This window comes from Nyctibius grandis, chromosome 4, assembly GCF_013368605.1.
Source record: "Nyctibius grandis isolate bNycGra1 chromosome 4, bNycGra1.pri, whole genome shotgun sequence".
Lineage (NCBI taxonomy): Eukaryota > Metazoa > Chordata > Aves > Nyctibiiformes > Nyctibiidae > Nyctibius > Nyctibius grandis.
This window is the reverse complement of record NC_090661.1, coordinates 81,392,125-81,409,263: the sequence shown is the minus strand read 5'-3', so window position 1 is coordinate 81,409,263 and position 17,139 is coordinate 81,392,125. Positions and strand designations below refer to the sequence as shown.

The 17,139-nt window shown below is 39.1% G+C and overlaps 1 long non-coding RNA gene across 1 annotated transcript; it reads left to right on the top strand.

Annotated features, from left to right (window-relative positions):
* Positions 1-748: 748 nt before the first annotated feature.
* Positions 749-9,741, top strand: LOC137662772 (uncharacterized). Its single transcript, XR_011048048.1, has 3 exons — positions 749-858; positions 7,046-7,251; positions 9,378-9,741. It is a non-coding gene; the product is annotated as an uncharacterized lncRNA (long non-coding RNA).
* The last annotated feature ends 7,398 nt before the right edge of the window (positions 9,742-17,139 follow it).

The following is a 17,139-nucleotide window of genomic DNA, read 5'->3' as shown; positions in this document are numbered from 1 at the left end:
TCCCAGTTCAGGAATTCATATATTCTTCAGTATATCTGCATTTTGTTTATTCAGAAGAAGTGAAATAGAAGGACAGAGTCATTGTTATGTTTTTAATTGTTTGTTAGTTTCAGCCAAAACCAGAATTCCCATTTTTATTTATATATTTCATCCACACACAAAGAAGCTCAGCGTTTGACACACAGTCAAACCCATTGCATACAGGTGATATTATTCTCAGTGCTGGAACATTTATTTACATGTGGGCCTGCTTGCTTACATTAGTTTCAAAGCAGCTAAACAAAAAAGCAAATTAACAGAAAACAGAGAAAAGTGTAAGTAAAAGAAAACTGAGAGACATGTTGAAGAAACTTCTTCCAGACCACATAGCAAGACAGTGTTGATGCTGGAGTCCCAAGACTCAGCAGTTCTTGGATTTGGAACTCCAAGCTGAAGCACAATATGCTTTTGTCTCTCAGCTCAAAAAATTGTAGATTCAATTCAAAGTGATTTATATTATCCTCTACCTACTGTCAGGCTTCCCACTGTATGAGTTGTTCAAAGATCTGGGACAACCTAGCTGTCTCAGCAGTGATTCATATAAACAAGAAGAAAAATCATAAATAGCAGCAATTATGGTTGATATCATTTGGTGCCGGTGCCAGGAGGAGGCTGCCTGCCAAGGGGAACATTCCTCCCAAGTTAGTCCTACAACGTGCTGGCAGCCAGCAGCGCCTGGAACGAATCCGATGTTCCGCTCGGTCGGGCTGCTCCCAGGGCACCAGCGAGGCAGGGCAACACAGGGGTGTTTCAGGGAGCCCCCCAGGGTGCACGGAAATGGGGGCATTCCCTCTTCCCCCATACAAGGGAGGCTTTGTGGTAAGTGGAAGCCTTTTGCTACAGTTTCTGTTGTAAGGCACAGGAAGAAAAAAACACAACTAGGTAGGAGGTCAGGCTCTGCTTCTCAGACATTTGTTTTCATCTGTTAGCATGCCTTAAACTGAACTATTCTCTTTTATTTAAAATACTGTGTTTCACAGTGAGGAATGTGTCAAGATTTTTAGCATCGGTCTCCATGATAGAGTCGGACAGCTAGCACAGATGATTGTTTCAGGATGTAAAGCATATTGTAGCTTTTTGGACTTGTAAGCATCAGATTCTGCATACTGTAGTAGGAGGGGCACTTGTAAGAGAAGGGATTTAAAACTAAAGCAAGTCCATGTTCAGTCCAATTCTTTCTAGAGTCTCCAAAAGGTTAAGGGTAATTTCATTAAATCCTTGACTTCCACCAGAGAAAAATGCAAGCCTACCCTGTTGGAGGCTGAACTGCCTCTCCATTTTTGAGTATAGCATTTCCTGATACCTTTTTAATATATGGTAAGAGGTAGGCATATGCTCGCCTAGTAACTTAATACCAGATTAGGACAGTAGATGCTACCTCCATGCCACCTTACCAGATGAGCACAGCACTTACATGAGTGTCTGTTAAAATGCTTTTTGAAGTTCAGAAACAATTAAGTATCTCCCATCTCCTACTGCTCGTAGCAGCTGTGAACATTTTTTTTTCTCACTGAGCAAGCACAGAGTTCCCTATGCTGACAAGTTCAGACAATTTCAGATTCTCTGAGTCTGCAAAGCTCCATTTTCCAGGGTGATTGATTACATTTGACTCTCCATGACCTTAAAAGGGTATTCTAAGAACAATTTCTGTGAGTAGCTAGAAGTGATAATTTGTTCAGTAAAGGGTGGCAACTTCTGCTGTTGAGAATTTAATGGAAACATATATTATGTTCTGTGATGTGCTTGATTTTAACTAAAACCAAGAAAAGCAAAAAAAGAAAAAAAAATCCCTTTTATGTCATCATCTATCTTTCTTAAAATTTACCAGAGTTAACGATCACCATCTGAATTCAAGTCATAAGCTTAAAGATAAAGATGGGGAATCTTTTGTCAGAAGATACTAAACATCACTGAAACTCTGAAGAACTTACCAGATTTAATAACCACTAGGTTATTGATTTCATACTTACACATTTTTTACTTATATTTATTCTGGCTGTTAAAATCATCAAAGGCCTTGGTTTCAACCTGACACTAAATAAGAACTGGAAACAAAAAAAAAAATTCATAAACATGGAAGTAACTTTTCAGAAGTCTAGTCACTTTAGAGCTTGAAGTAGCTCTGTTAGGGGAACCTGTGCTTGTCTCCAGTGTGATAGCACAATGGTGACCCCTCCAAGTGCCCAGGTTTGGAAAGAAGGCTGCAGTGTCAAAGTGTGCTCAACATGTGAGAGCCCATGACAGGAAACTTTCTTCTACCCCTGTCTCAAAGCCTATTTATATGAAGCACTGACTATTCTGAATTCAGGCATGTTATTCCATTTCATTGCTGTTGTCCTGTATTCCAATCTCTAGTTATGTTACCTTGAAAATCATTACATGATTTGCTGACTCCTTTCTTGAAAGGAGATTTTGTGTTGTTTTATTGGTGGAGAATTTTTTTAAGCAAGACATCAGATAACCTGACTACATGCTTCATGTATCTTTTCCTAGAAAAGACCATTTAAAAATACACAAGCAATGTATTTTAGTTAATTAAGCACATCTATACCTCAATAAAAACAATATCGAATGCTGGCTGATGTTGCAAACATCTTTGCTAAAAAGATTTCTTTGCAGTTATCAGTATCATCTTAAATACAGGAAGAGCCTTGAAATGTGTATTTAAGTCCTGAAAGCAGAACATTGAAAGTGTCTGGATAGAGATGTAGCCTTTTTAAGCCTAAAAAGAAGAGGATTTAAAAGGAGTGAATAGCTCAAAGGATTAGCAATGAAAGACAGACACTTTCACATATAAACTTGTCTGAGTTCATTCAAATTCAACAGCAACTTAGGTCATCAAATTAAAAGAAGCTTTGGTGGTTCACTGGAAGCAAGTCCATGGCTCCCAGCCCAGTTTCTAGAGAAAAGATACTCATCAAAAACATGCCTCTATTTGGCGTTCATACTGGCTGTGTCAGAAAAGACCAAGAAATTAAAATACACAGAGGAGTTCTCTTAAAATACATGATATTAGTGGCCTAGCTAGAATAGCATATGGAGAGCACAACCTCCCTTTTTTCAGTTGTGGATATGCAATGCAATCCATGAATAAAAGCAGATTTTTATAGTATTACTAATGCAGAATTTTCTAAAAACATGTAATATATTCAGTAAGTGGGAAGGAGAGTTCAGGTGATTCATTGCTGAATTCCTCATTCCTAAACTTAAACCCTGTTTATAGCATAATGTGACTTTTCATTTTACATTGTTGCCATGGGCTTTCTTTTGTACAGTCCTTCCCCATAAAACTGGAACCAGATGAAGCTGGACTCCTTTCTGTCAGGAACACTGTAGGAATGATTCATGCTTTTATAAGACACTGCTTTTCTACACACACAAGGGACACTGGTGGGCCTCAAGTGCTTAAGCAGATGGTGGTGTCAAAGGAACTGAAGCTGCTATGATGAGCCACAACCAGAGTTGCTGGGCCAGTGGGGAGCATGCAGGTCACTGCCCATCCACTCGAGCTGAGACAGCAGGAATTCCACGAGTGATCAGGTCTCATTCTTGCTCAGCAGAGCAGCCAGCAGACAAGACTGTTGCATGGAGTTAGCTCGACTTTCTGCATAAAAGTTCTTCAGTTTCATGGGCATGCATGTTTCTGCAAGTGCAAAAGACAAAGCTAGACGCTGGGAAAAAGACACAGATTTTCTAAGAAGCTACAAATTAATATTTCCCCAAGGAAAAAAGTGGTGGAGGGAGAAAAAAGCCTTTTCCCTTAGACATCTTCTCATATATAAGCATATGAAAATTATAGATATGTTCATGTTGCTGTAAGCTTATTGCGATCAGTAACCACACAAAATCAAGCAGTATTTTAATGAAAAATAATGCTATACACTTCTCTTCATCAAAGCACCCATGCGCTTGGTGTTGGGTGCCCTTTATTCGTGACCCAGTTCTCTCAGTCTGCGTGATCAAGTTAATTCAGTGCCTAGAAATCAAATTATGTCCCTTTACAGGTGTTACGAATACACAAATGCACACACATTATCAGACTGATGCTTCTGCTTTAAAAATGGGGGAGGGACAGGTCCTGAGCACTCTAGCTATAAATGCTTTCTGTATATCATTGCATGGTACACTTGCACTCACCAAACTCAGGCTGGTGATAAAAATAACCCTCTCTTGAAGAGCAGACGTTAATTTATCTGCTAGGGTTTCCACCTGTTAACATTTTTCAGAGAGGGGCCCTGTCTGGAAATAACTCTGTATTTCATGATGAACTCTATGTGCTTTACTGGACAGAACCAAGATGTGACTCATTGCACTGAGATGTGTAAATGTTAAACCTGTTTCAGCTGTGGAGGCTTAGACTTGTCTGATAATAGGCATCAGTGGCAGAGCTGAAAAGAGACCACAAAAATCTGGACTCTCAGATTTTTATTGTACCTGAAAGAAATGTTGGCACTCTGAGAGTAATCTCAAGAAATAAGTCACTATGAGGAAGACACCACTGGATAGGAGCAGCAGGCTCTGCTTTCTAGAAGATAGATAGGAAAATGTTTGCATCAGTGTATAGGACATCTTAGTGATCTTTAAGCCATGCTTCTCTCTCCTGCTGGTCACAAGGTCATAGTAATGATCACTGGGAGAGTAACATTTTTTGATCACTGTGGGATTTACTCATGTGTCCTTGCATTACAAGTTTTGCTCTCAGGCTATTCTCAAGTTACCTGCAATAGTTTTGTGAAAGATTTCAAAGGGAGGGAGCGGGGAGGGAATGGAAATAGAGCAGGACATTATTTATTAAAGGGTATTCCTATTGCCCTAACCATCATGGTACTACACCATCAAATCCAATTAAGCAGAAGGATTATTACTGAAAAAATAGTCAAAATCAGCTGTTCTCTGTGCTGTGCTCCCAGTTCATGCCTGTCTTTTCAAACTTTTACCAACTTACAATTTTAAAATTGAAATTAAATGACTTTTTTTTTATTTACATAAAGTTAATATAACATCCTTTACCTTTTCAGCATGACATTCTAGAATTCCTTGAGTCAAATTTGTCTGAATTTAACCATTGCGGCTTAGGGACATGGTTTAGTGGTGGACTTGGCAGTGCTAGGTTAATGGTTGGATTTGATGATCTTAAAGGTCCTTTCCAACCAAAACAATTCTATGATTCTATGATTATTTGGCTGTTGGGGTCAAAAAAACATCGCAGTTACATATCAGGGAACATATTAAGGGCAGTGATTCTGGTTAATACAGAGATTGCCATTATCATTGAGAGGTAAGACAAAGTAATTGCAATATTTTGGGTAACTGTGCACTAATTGAGCATTAGTATTGTTTTGTAAGAATCAGAAAAAAAGGTGCAGTACAGATAAGCATCACAGGATGAGGTCTTGCTCCTGCTGTAATAATCCTGCAGGTAACTATACAGAAAAAGAGCCACAGCAATATATAACCGTTCATTTAGTGAGATTTGCTATGAAAGGTAATTGAAAATGTTTTGGTTTTGACATAAAAGATTCCTCATCAAAGAGGATACAGTAGGGCTGGAGAGTGGGAAGAAGGATTTATTTATCTTAGGAGTGTGGCAGTTCAAGAAAATTTTCTAGCAGTGAACAACAGCAAGAATCAAGAAAATCACTAGATAGAGCATATGCTGTATACAATTCAGTGAGGAAGGCAGGAAACTAGGTGGAGGGAAGTTTTGACTGTTAACAATTCAGAAGCTACTCCATGACAAAGTAGAGACTGCACCAGTACATGGGTTTAACCCTCACCCCTCATACACATACTGTTCTCTACAGTTACCAGCAGTATGACCTCACTGACACTTGCTCAGCTTGATACACAGCGAGGGTGCTGATATCCATCACTCGTACAGAGCCAGTACAAGGTCTTAGCACCATATAAGACCTATGGCATACTGAGGGGCTGTGCGGTGCCAAGTCTTGTGAAGTACAGTCAGTTATCCTCGAGGGCTCTGATCACTGTACCAACCAACGCATACTTATATAGGAATTATTAACATTTATATTTCATTTAAATTAATATTTACTTATATAATTTGGCATATATAATTTAATATGTATACCATTTATAACATTTATATTAACATTAGTATTTCCCCACCTTCCATTTTCTCCCCCAAAATAAGAAATAACCTGCAATCACACAGCAGCTATGACAGATAAACAATTCACTTTTCCATACAAGAGACACTACAGCTCCAGCCTATAACATTCTGGCAAAGGTACTGGTATCAAGACAGCATAGCTTTCCAAATGCTACTGCAGGCTATTCTGTCTCTGCTATTTGATGATCATTCCCGACCCTGAACCAGTCTTTAACATTGTAGGGAAAAAATTAGTGACGAAAACTTCAGAAAGAATTCAGTACTCATGTATATACTCTTTCACAGGGGCAGAGCATGTCAGCACAACAGTGAACCCTGGCGAAGCTTCTTTAATAGGGTAGCCTGAGAGAGATGCAAACATCATATTTTTGTCAACACATAAAGGAAAACAGGAACAAACTGAAATTTTAATATCTCTAGCAGCTATTCCCCCAAGGCTTTTCTCGGGGTCAGGAGAGTTCATTTGTGCGTGTGTCAGTTATACAGCCAGTGATGGCCGAGTGAAACAGAGAGAGGAAAAGGGATTCTTCTCCTTGTAGCTATCACACTTTGATGAATTTTCTTCTTGTATGACTTAGTGACAAAACAACAGAAATCCAGGTCTTTCCAAATAAACAATGCAAAGAGCCTGACTCAAGGAACTTTGAATCTGCTTTTAGTTTCCCACAGAAAAACAGCAGCTTTATATTTCCGGTCTGTGTGTCTTATTTTAGATTACGGAAAGTATTTGTACAGCTCACTTAGTGGGATGAAAAGTTAGGATGTGATGCTACAAGATCCCAAATTTCTTTTTTCCACTAAAGCAAAAAACATTTGATGGTCAAAACCTCGTGGCTTTAGTTGCTGTTAAACTGGATTTGATTTTTTTTACAGCAATCTTCATCAGCCTTACTATTTTGAGGCCTTTTCCTATTTTGTGCATGACTGCGAGCAAGCGTGGATTTACAGGCTTCAGAAATACAGAACAGTACTGGCAACTACACTATATCATGTTGTTACAGCAGTTGGTGATCTTGAAAAAGAGGAAGCTTGCAATAAGCATGCACTACACTTGCAAGAAATCTGGAACAAAACATCTGGTGAGTTGTCTACACATGCTGCTAGAATCAAAGGTTGTTCAAAAGACTGTTGTAATCTAGGGATTCTATATAATAATACACGTGTCCTACAAAATTTAAATTACAACATCCTCCTCACTACTGATGCTCTATTTCAGATAGCTTCAAGCCAGATACTGGGCTAAGTTTGTGTTTGAATACACTACAGCTGATTTCCTGAGCAAAAGACACCTGGTTCTTTCCATACTAAGAGTTTCATTACTTCTGAAAGTGCCAGTTAAAACCCAAGCACATCTGTTTGGTTTTTTTTTTTTTTGTTTGGTTGTTTTGGTTTTGCTTTTGTTTTTTTAAAGAATATTCCAAACCAGATTTATGAACACTGGTGAGAAAGTTGGCATCTTCTGCTTTTGTTCCTATATTACCTGCACATTACATGCCACTCTGGGAAAGTGCTCTTTATTCTGGCTCCTGAATAGCTACCAAGGCTTCAAACAGACAGTCTGTACAAAAGTTCTCATGTTGCAAATTTCCTAATGTACTTGAGCTCTTTACTGCAAGGAATTAATGAACAGGAAGAAAACACTCCTTGGCTTTCACTTTCCAATCAGAATTTGCAGCAGTAGCTGTCAGAAATAGCATTTTATTTGTAAACAGATAAGATCTGAGATAGCTACCAAGATGCAAACACAGAGCGTTTCAAAGCCACTTCATAATCCCTTCTCAGAATCAAACTGCACTTTAATAACAGTACTTTAGAAAGCATGAACTGTCTTAAACCATCAAATGACCTGACACTTCGAAGAAATATTTCCAAAAATCATCGTGATTGATTGATTCACCAAGATGATTAATTGATTCTGTAGAAGTTTAGCCATTAACTTTCCACCATCACACAGCTTTAAACTGAAGATGGAAAGGGTGATACAGCTTCCCTGACAGTTCTCAGTAAGGGAAGCACTGTAGAACCTTCAAGGCCTCAACCAAAATCAGGAACTCCTGCAGAAGTAGAGTTCGTATTTATGAACTACAGCATCCTGCTCTGAAAATCTCCTTTCCCCAGGTATACAAGGTATTTTCTAGGAGTCACCATCTCTGAGATGATTAAGTCCCAGAAGCAGAGTACCAGCAACTTCCTTTGCAACAGATTTATAGACATTATCCACAGTATACAAATATTTGACATTTAAATAGGGGAAAATCCTGATAAAGATTAGCCCAACGGAAACTAAATACATTAGTAAACTAGCACATTTAATGAGGACAACAGAAAGTAAGTCAGATCCTGAAAAGTCATGTAGTATTGTAATTAAGTGTAATGTTGTAATTAAGTATTGTAACTCAAACTACTTTCTGGGATTTTAGAATTAGAGTGCCCCATTTCTGAGGTTTTCTCCCCAAAATAGATATGGAAATTAGACATATTAGTTTAAGAGTTTCTATGGCATTAAATAATTAGAGAACTCAAGAACTAGTGCTCTACTCATAGTAATAGTAAGGTTAAGAGGAAAACTTATAAAGTTTTAGAGTCAGTAATGTTGAATGCTGAGTTAGTGGGGATTAGAAAATTACCTAAACCGATGTAATGAAAGCGTGTTTTTTCATCAGATAATAAACAGATAAAATTACGCCTCTCAAAAGAAAAGACTAACAGCAACACTCCAGCCTTCAAACAAAAACCACTACTGAGTGTCTGAACACACTGCAGTCACAAGTCAACTCCTTTAAAGCTTAGGTGGCTGACACTGGGGCTTGTGGGCATGATGAGAAGAGTTGTCTGCATTGGTATTTTGTTTTAAAGTCTCTTCCACACCACCATGTCAGGTTCAGGAGAAAGCTATAAACTAAGAAGTACAGATGTGGGTGACAAATATGTTTCAGACTGTGCGTTGATAACAACTATATTAGCCAATGGGCTAAATGGGAGTGATGATACACACAGCACAAAGGGAGCCTGTCTTATGACCTGTCACTGAATTCCCAGTGATAGCTATGAACTGTTCTAGTATTTCTGAACAGATTAAAGGTGACCGGTTTTTAAAGGGGATTTTAAATTAGCTTATGTACACAATTAATTTTTACTTCTTTTTAAAAATCTTTCCTCCATATCAAATACCTTGACCTGAGAACCCTTGTCTCATTCACAATAGGTTGCACACCTCGGGTGCTGCTCTTCAAAAACTTGACTTCAGGTCACAGCCCATGTTGTTGCAACACTGCAGATCATTTGAAATCTATGGCGTTATCCGGTCTGTTCTAGCTACATGGAAAGCGTAAGCCACAGTTGCAGCTTCTGGTGTTCCTGTACAAGGTAAGCTCACAAGCAAAAGCGACAAGACCCACTATGAGCAGAGATTACTCCAGGATTGAGAAAAGCACAAGATTGCTACCTCTCTTACAAGACTGGAGGTTGTACTCTTTCCTCTACATCAGTGTCTGCAGGCCTAATTCCAAAGAAAGACAAGGCCTTTGTGTCTTTGCAGATGACAACATGTAAATAAAATCATACTTTACACTGCCTTACTGACTTTTTCATGATAACTATGTACAATTTCCACTGCAAGAAGAAATACTTGTCTTTCTGCTAGCCTTTTGAGTGCAACTTGGTATACCCAGATCTTCAGCGAATAGAAAATTAATATTGTCCACATGAAGTGGGCAGACTATTCCTAGAATTACAAGGGGAGGGGCGATAAATGATCTGCTAGGAAAAGTTTACAGCTCTGCTCTGTATGTTGTCACAACTCCGTAAATTGTTAGCAAATGGGCGGCACTGCCCCCAGCTGCAGTTGAGGCACTTCCTATCAGGGGTTTAAACATAACCAAGGGGACATGCTCACCTCTCAGGAGAATGCTAATAGCAGTTTTGTAATGGTAATAGACTATTGTTACCAAAAAGCATGTTGGAATGTCACAGACTACATAAATTCTGTCTCAGAGGCCCCTATGGGCTGCTTGTCATCTCCCAGCATGTCTGAAAGCTCTGGAGACTCTGGAAGATGTTACGGAAAATGTTAAAACCTGTCAACCACACTCATGACTGAATGGATATTCCCCAACTTTCATCATAGTTATAAAGCCTCTCATACATTATAAAGCCTCTCATACATTACTTATTCTTTTGTGGCTCTTTGCAGAGGTACCTCACGCACACCAACCTCTGTGCAGTTTGCTAATCACTTCACTGCAAAAAGGGGGAGCTAGCAGAGACTGTGCACTATGATTTACCATATCACTACTTACTGTGGTTAAACACTGTTGACCACACCTATAGCTGAGCTAGTATCTGGAACTTGTATAGCAGCAGCAATTTATTTGCTGCAAGAAGTTGGATTTAGTTTTAAACAGACTAAGTAATGTTCAGAGTGCTTATGCACACAGTCCAAGGGCAGCTCCTGCTCTGCTTCACAGCTTCCTTTGCAATATCCAGGAGCACCTCTAGACTGTCATGAGTTTAAGTCTAGACTGAATGTATTTGGCAATAATGTGCACGTGCCTAAACATATAATTCTGTTACATCAATTCTGCAAGTTTCTTCAAAATTAAAAGCTCTGGTAATGCTGAAATGGGAAAAAAGTTTGTGGATTTTTTTTTCAGGTCACATAAGTCCTTTGAAGTTCAGGTGTAAATTCTGTGCTCTATTAAAATATGTGCGAGTTCTGCTACTTAATTCAGTGAGATGAGGATTTCAGCAAAGATATTTGGGCTAAGTACTTAAGAAATCTGGGCCAAATCATAGCTTATGTTGAAATTATGAAAGAGTGAGATATAAGCTCTGCTTTTTTTGTGTGTGTGTGTATACAACTAGTAGCTAATATTAAGTATTCTCCCACATGTTCAAACATTCCTATAAGCATCTGAGAGACATGCAGAAGTCTTACAATAGTATAATTTACATAGAGTAAATAAATCATCCCCATGTAAGGAAGTTATAACTATGCCAAACATTTCAAGAATGGGAGTGTGGAGGAAAAGAGACTGTCAAGACATAAGTAGTATCACATCATCTCTATCTGGAATCTAACATCTAAGGTTAAGAATTCAAGAGAATGGATTCTTGGCTGTGTTTATTACTGGAGCTAGAGAAGTTAGAAGAATTAGCTTACAATATCCAGAATCAGCAAAAGAGAACAAACAGTGTTCTCAGGTGCTAATTCAGCACTGTATTCAAGACCACTGGCTAAAACCCATAATACCATTAAACTGGAAGCTAACTAACTCTGAGACCACCTCTTAACACATCTGAGTGCATTAACAGTAAGGCAATCAGCATTCAATTGTGTAATTACTGTGTTCGTGTCAAATCACATAAAATAAAAGCACATAGAAACAGGGCTCTCAAATGGCTCAAAAAGAGCCATCCACAGATTAAGCCTAAAAATATGACTTAGGAATTTCCAGGCACTATTAAAGAATGAAAAAATATTTATTTTTAACTAGTCTCAGTTCCTTATTTCCTAAAATAAGGACTTATTCCATGCCAACCTCAGAAGAGAGTACTACACATCATTAACTAATATCTAACCCATCCTTTGAAAAATATGTAGTGTTAAAAGAACTTGCAAAGAGTATCAATAGATATAAGTAATACCATTACTTGCAGAGAAAACAGAACATCCACAAATAGGGAGATGAATCTACCAGAAGATAAACTGATATTACTATTACTGCTAAACAATGCTTTCAGTTACTTAATAATAGTAATTTTTGGTAGCAAAAAGATAGTATTCACTGTTGATAATGTCAAATCATTATATGTTGTATCTGTATTTCTTATAGACTAAAATGGGAGTTTTGTGAGCTCAGCAGTTTTGTAAGTCCCAAATACTTCTGAATGTCATTTTGCCAGCATGTGAATCACGTAGCCTGTAAAAAAGACTACCCTGGTGGGATTGACACATGTACTGGAATGCATGCATCTAAATTCTGACCCACCATGTACTATTTCATGGCAGAAATGAGCTTGCTCAACCTTTCAGGTTACAAGAAAAGTAACAGGAGAAATTCACTGTCGCATTACAGGGGTGAAAAAAAAACCAGTCTCCTGCCTTGGGTGGGAATTCCTAAGGAGGGTTTCTTACACTGTCCTCTGAAGGTGTCAGGACTGGCCACAATCTGATTGGACTTCACAGGTTAGTGGTCTGATCTATATGACAACTGCTACCTTCCTATGAAAAGTCTGTGTAAGTATTCGTGCTCCTAGGAAAATGTAAATAGGAAGTACTTTCTATTTCTTACATGAAATAAAAGTATCTTTGTCTGCTTCCAGAATACTAAGAAGTCTGAACTCAGTGTGGCTGTAGGGTGCTAGCTGGGAATGAAAAAAGAGAAACAGCTTGGAGATTTCCACAAAGCTCTGGAGCATTCCATGCATACGGAAAAGTTTGCAGTAGCATTAGCAGGAGCGCCAGATTACCTCTTCTCACTGTAAAAGCCATCTTCTGATCATGGCAACTGCAAGAAAAAACATTTCTAAGGTGTCAGCTGCCATCTGTTTAATTTTGCAGGCCAGGGGGGCAGTGCCACCTCATTTCCCATGTATTGCCCTGCTTGAAATTCAGCCTACAGAGAGCAGAAGGGGAAACAGTGCAGCAGAGAGAAACAAAACTGCTTTGATTCTAGGTGGGGTGGGAGAGCCATATACTGGATAAGGAGGGAAGAAGCACAGCTCTGCATTCTGCAGTACTGTCAGCTGTATGGTTAATTCCCTGGAATATTCCTGCACTGTCCATACATTCAAATGTACTGAAAGTAAGCTGTAACTTAAGAGTATTTAACATGTTTTCTTTTCTCTTCTCTTCATTTTTTTTTACTATATATAGGCAGCTTTAGATGTTATCACAGAACAACCAAGCCTGAGACACTATGGACAGGTGCTGGGCAAGATTCTTTACATAGCTCTTCTGTGGCAAGGCACCTCAACCCTTGGCCTCTGGCACCTGTTGTTCTTCTGGTCCTGCATTTTCTAGGGAGTTCTCCCTCTGCTCCCTGCATGTCCACACTCCCTCTTGTTCTACTCCTGGGCCTCCCAAGTTCTTACCTTTATGAAGTTCCTGCAATTCCAGCCGTGGACTGGAGAGACTCTGAGCAGAATCTAAGCCATGCAAATTCAGCATATTGAGTTGTTTTTGTGTTAGGTGGGGTTGGGGTTTTTTTGTTTGGTTCGTTTGTTTGGTTTTTTTTTATTTTTATTTGCTCTTTTCCTAATGTTCTCTTAGAGGCACAAACCAAGGTCAGGCCTGGGTTGCAACTCTGCTCCTTCCCACTTTGTGGGTGATGGAGAGAGCAGAATGGCAGCAGCCAGGACGGAGTGTTTACACTTCCTCCTTCCCTCTACAGTGGTGTAGACCATTGCATGATTCCATATGATCTGCAGGATTTCAATGCAAAGGCCACGGTCTCCCACTTATACAGCAGCTCTGAGCCTATCTGCTTGCACCCACTATTAAAGGCTGTGTGAAAAAAGGAAACACAGGCCTCTCACTACTATAATCAGCATAACTGCTTTGGATTTTTGTGCTGTGTCATAGGTCACCTGTGATATTATTATTTCTGGAAAATATACTTGTGCTCTTTTTGCATTTACTTTTATTTTTTTAAGAAGAGTAATGACACTTGTTTGCTAGTGTGGAATGGGACATAAATTTTCTTAAGTAAAGCCTATATGCAAATACAAATTCACAAATCCAAAGACCATGTTAGCTGTTGCGTTCCCCAGCTGATCAGTGTCATGGACATAATCTCTTTTTTGAATTCCACATAAGAAAGCCCTCATGCACTGCCATCTGTTCTTGCACTGGCAGGTTTACTTCCTACCACAATATAAGGCAATTAACATTTATATCTCACTTGGCATTGGACATTTGACATGCAATCAAAGGGGTCCCCAGACTGTTGGAGCCTTTTCTATAACCACTTGAAAGATACTTGCTTTTAGGGTTTGAGCCATGCAAATCCATGAACTATGATTCTCTTTGTACTTCAGATATTAAATTGATGTTGATCCCATATTTTGCAACTAGACAGCTAAAAGGAGAACTAGACTCCAGTGTCCAGTAGTGAAGGTTACTGTGGTATCCCCAGGAGCCTCTCAGCTGCAAGATTCAGAAAGCAACTGTGCCAAGGTGACACACTCTGTAGCCACCAAGTACCACAACTAGCCCTCAGAAACACACTGCCTGTACAGAGCTTTACTGACAACAGCTAGTGCAGCAGAGGGCCTTCCCTGCTGATGGTCACATTTGGAAATACACTTAGGGATATTATTTTTAACTCTTCCTGAAAGCTATAGACATACTGGTTTCCTACAGGAGCTGAAGGAAGCTGACCTCCCGAGGGTTTTGTGCTGTGGATACATGAACTGTATCAACTCAGATGTGGAGGGATTTCTTAAAATGTTTTGCTTCAGTTTAAACACATATTCTTCCTCTCTTTTACTATTAATTTGAAATTAAAATATAGAGGCATATTTCCCTTGCTAAAAGGAAGTCTATGCTCACTGTCATTTCATGGACAAAATAAAATGCTCCCTTCCTGAAAGCTCTCAGATACACAAAGCAGTCCTGTCTGTAGAATGCTTATACGATTTTCCCAAAAGAAATTTTCTCCCTGTCTCAGTCCTTTGTTCAGAGTCTGTTTTCTTTACCTCATTTCCAGATCTAATTTTCCCCAGGTTTCTATTGCATTATGTTCTCTCTGCCCTCTCTCCCAGTCTCCAAGAGAAATGCAAACCTAATTAAAGACACATGGAATTTTTAGACTACGTTAGACAGAGACTGTTCGAAATTGTAAAGAAAATAGGTTCGCATGAAGCCAGGTTGTTTGCGGGCTTCTTGTTTGGAAGAGAGATGCCACAAGTTTACTCCTGGCTTATATGAAGGAGATGGAAGAATTATATCTCACAGAGAGTGTTATAAGCATGTAAATAAGGTGCATGGGAGTACACAAATTGTTATCTTTAACACGTGTACAATTTTTTTCTTACAGCTCACGTTTTGTGTGCTAAAACCACGCATGGCAGTTAGAGGTTTGTCCAGCAGGCAGTCTGCCACGTGACCAGATGCAAGGCCACGCCATGTCCTGACCCGCAGCTGTGCCTCTTGCATCACTGTGTCCATGGTTGTCCATAGGTCAGAACATGATGATGCAGCATGCGTCCTGTTTTCCCTCATGTTATTGCTAATTTTGAAATAATGCTGTACTTACGTATCTTTGTTGTAACAGAGATGAGTCAATTCTAGCAGAAGAAAAGCTCAGTCACACAGAAAAGAGGAAGTAACAGCAACAGCAGATAACAAGTTACTTTCGTATCACACATCATCACCCTGATGTTTCTCATTAACCTGACACCAATTTTAGTCCTTGCTTGATTTGAGGTGTTAGAACAGAATCATTTTACAGGAACAACACAAAGATGCACAGAGTCAGGCCATATGTGTCATCTAGCACACCATCCCAGCTCTGACAGTGGTCAACAGTAGATGTCTATGAAAGAGTACAAAAGCAGGGCAAGAATAAGATAGCAATTTCCAAAGTACACATGTCCAGCTGAAAAATCAAAAGCTGAGGATCTTCTTGAGCCAGAAATAGTGTCTCTGTGTTTAATAGACCCTGATGGGATTATCTATTGTAAATTTGTTCAAATAGCTTTTGAACATTTTGGATTCTTGAACTTCGTCCACATAAACTTTTGGAATCAAGAACATCTTTTTATGATGACCTAGTGAAAATCTCTCTCTACTGAAGCTATAAGCACTTAACATTCAGAACCCCTTATTTTGTAATTAACAGCACATATTTATTTTTTTAATCTCCAACTAAACATCGAGCAGTTTAAGCATGTACTGCGAGGGAGAGTCTTTTACATCTTTGCAATCTGTTTTTCAGATTCCATGATCGTGTACAGGGATGGAAGGTGAAAAGCAGAAACAAATCAGCCATTAGGGTTTAAGTCTTTTGAGGGGTAAAATACATCTTTCAAACAGCAGCCAAAGCAATGTGGTCTTACAGAACAAAGTACAAAATTTCTGCTGTTAGAAACAACTTTATCGAAGTTGCAACATTTCCTATTTCGGACAGCTCTGAAAGATGATGGTGTAATTTAGTAGCACTCCCACTAAATCTTTCACTGACGGCACATTGGCTGAATCGCTATGACTCAACTTGAACATTACAATCCTAATTTGAGAGACTTGTGACTTGAAATTTAGGAGTCCTTCCCATTGCAACTTGCACATGGTATCTTTATTTTGGCGGCAGTGGTAGAGGGCACACAAGAAGTTGTTTAGAACCTGCAGAGAGAATGTTGATGCTTTTGCCTAATGACGTACAAATAGTATACTTTCATATATACCACCATAATATACCACTCTAAAGAAACTCAAATTCAATTGTTCAGACAGCAAAGTCAGTTTCAGAAGTTTGATACACAGCGCAATCAAATCTCTTTTGCTAAAAGAACACACGATACTTCCTTTAGGCAGTTTGAAAAGAAAAATAGCATCTTCTACCTCCCCCTTCATCTTAGCAGAGTTTCCCAGGACAAGCAGCACCCTATCTTTTCCATAGCCATTCCAGCCTGAGCTATTTTTCTAGAAAATTCATAACTCTTTCACAATGAAAAAGGGAAAGTAGCCTGTGAATTATTTTCTGTCATAAAAAGCCCGCTCCATAAGAGGGCTTTTGTAATGGTATTTCAATTCATAAGACACTGGCTTCATTTTCCTTGCCAGATTTATCCTCATCCTATCAAAAGGTCCTAAACCTTGTCTATAAAGCAGCAAATAAGGGTACACTTAGAAAGCATTCTGTAAACAGTGACTCGCTAGAAATGTAAACCGCTTTGCTGCCCTCTACGCTATCAGACTTGCCCTTGCTGGTTTGGCTCTGTACTCCTTTGGCTTGTAGGCCACT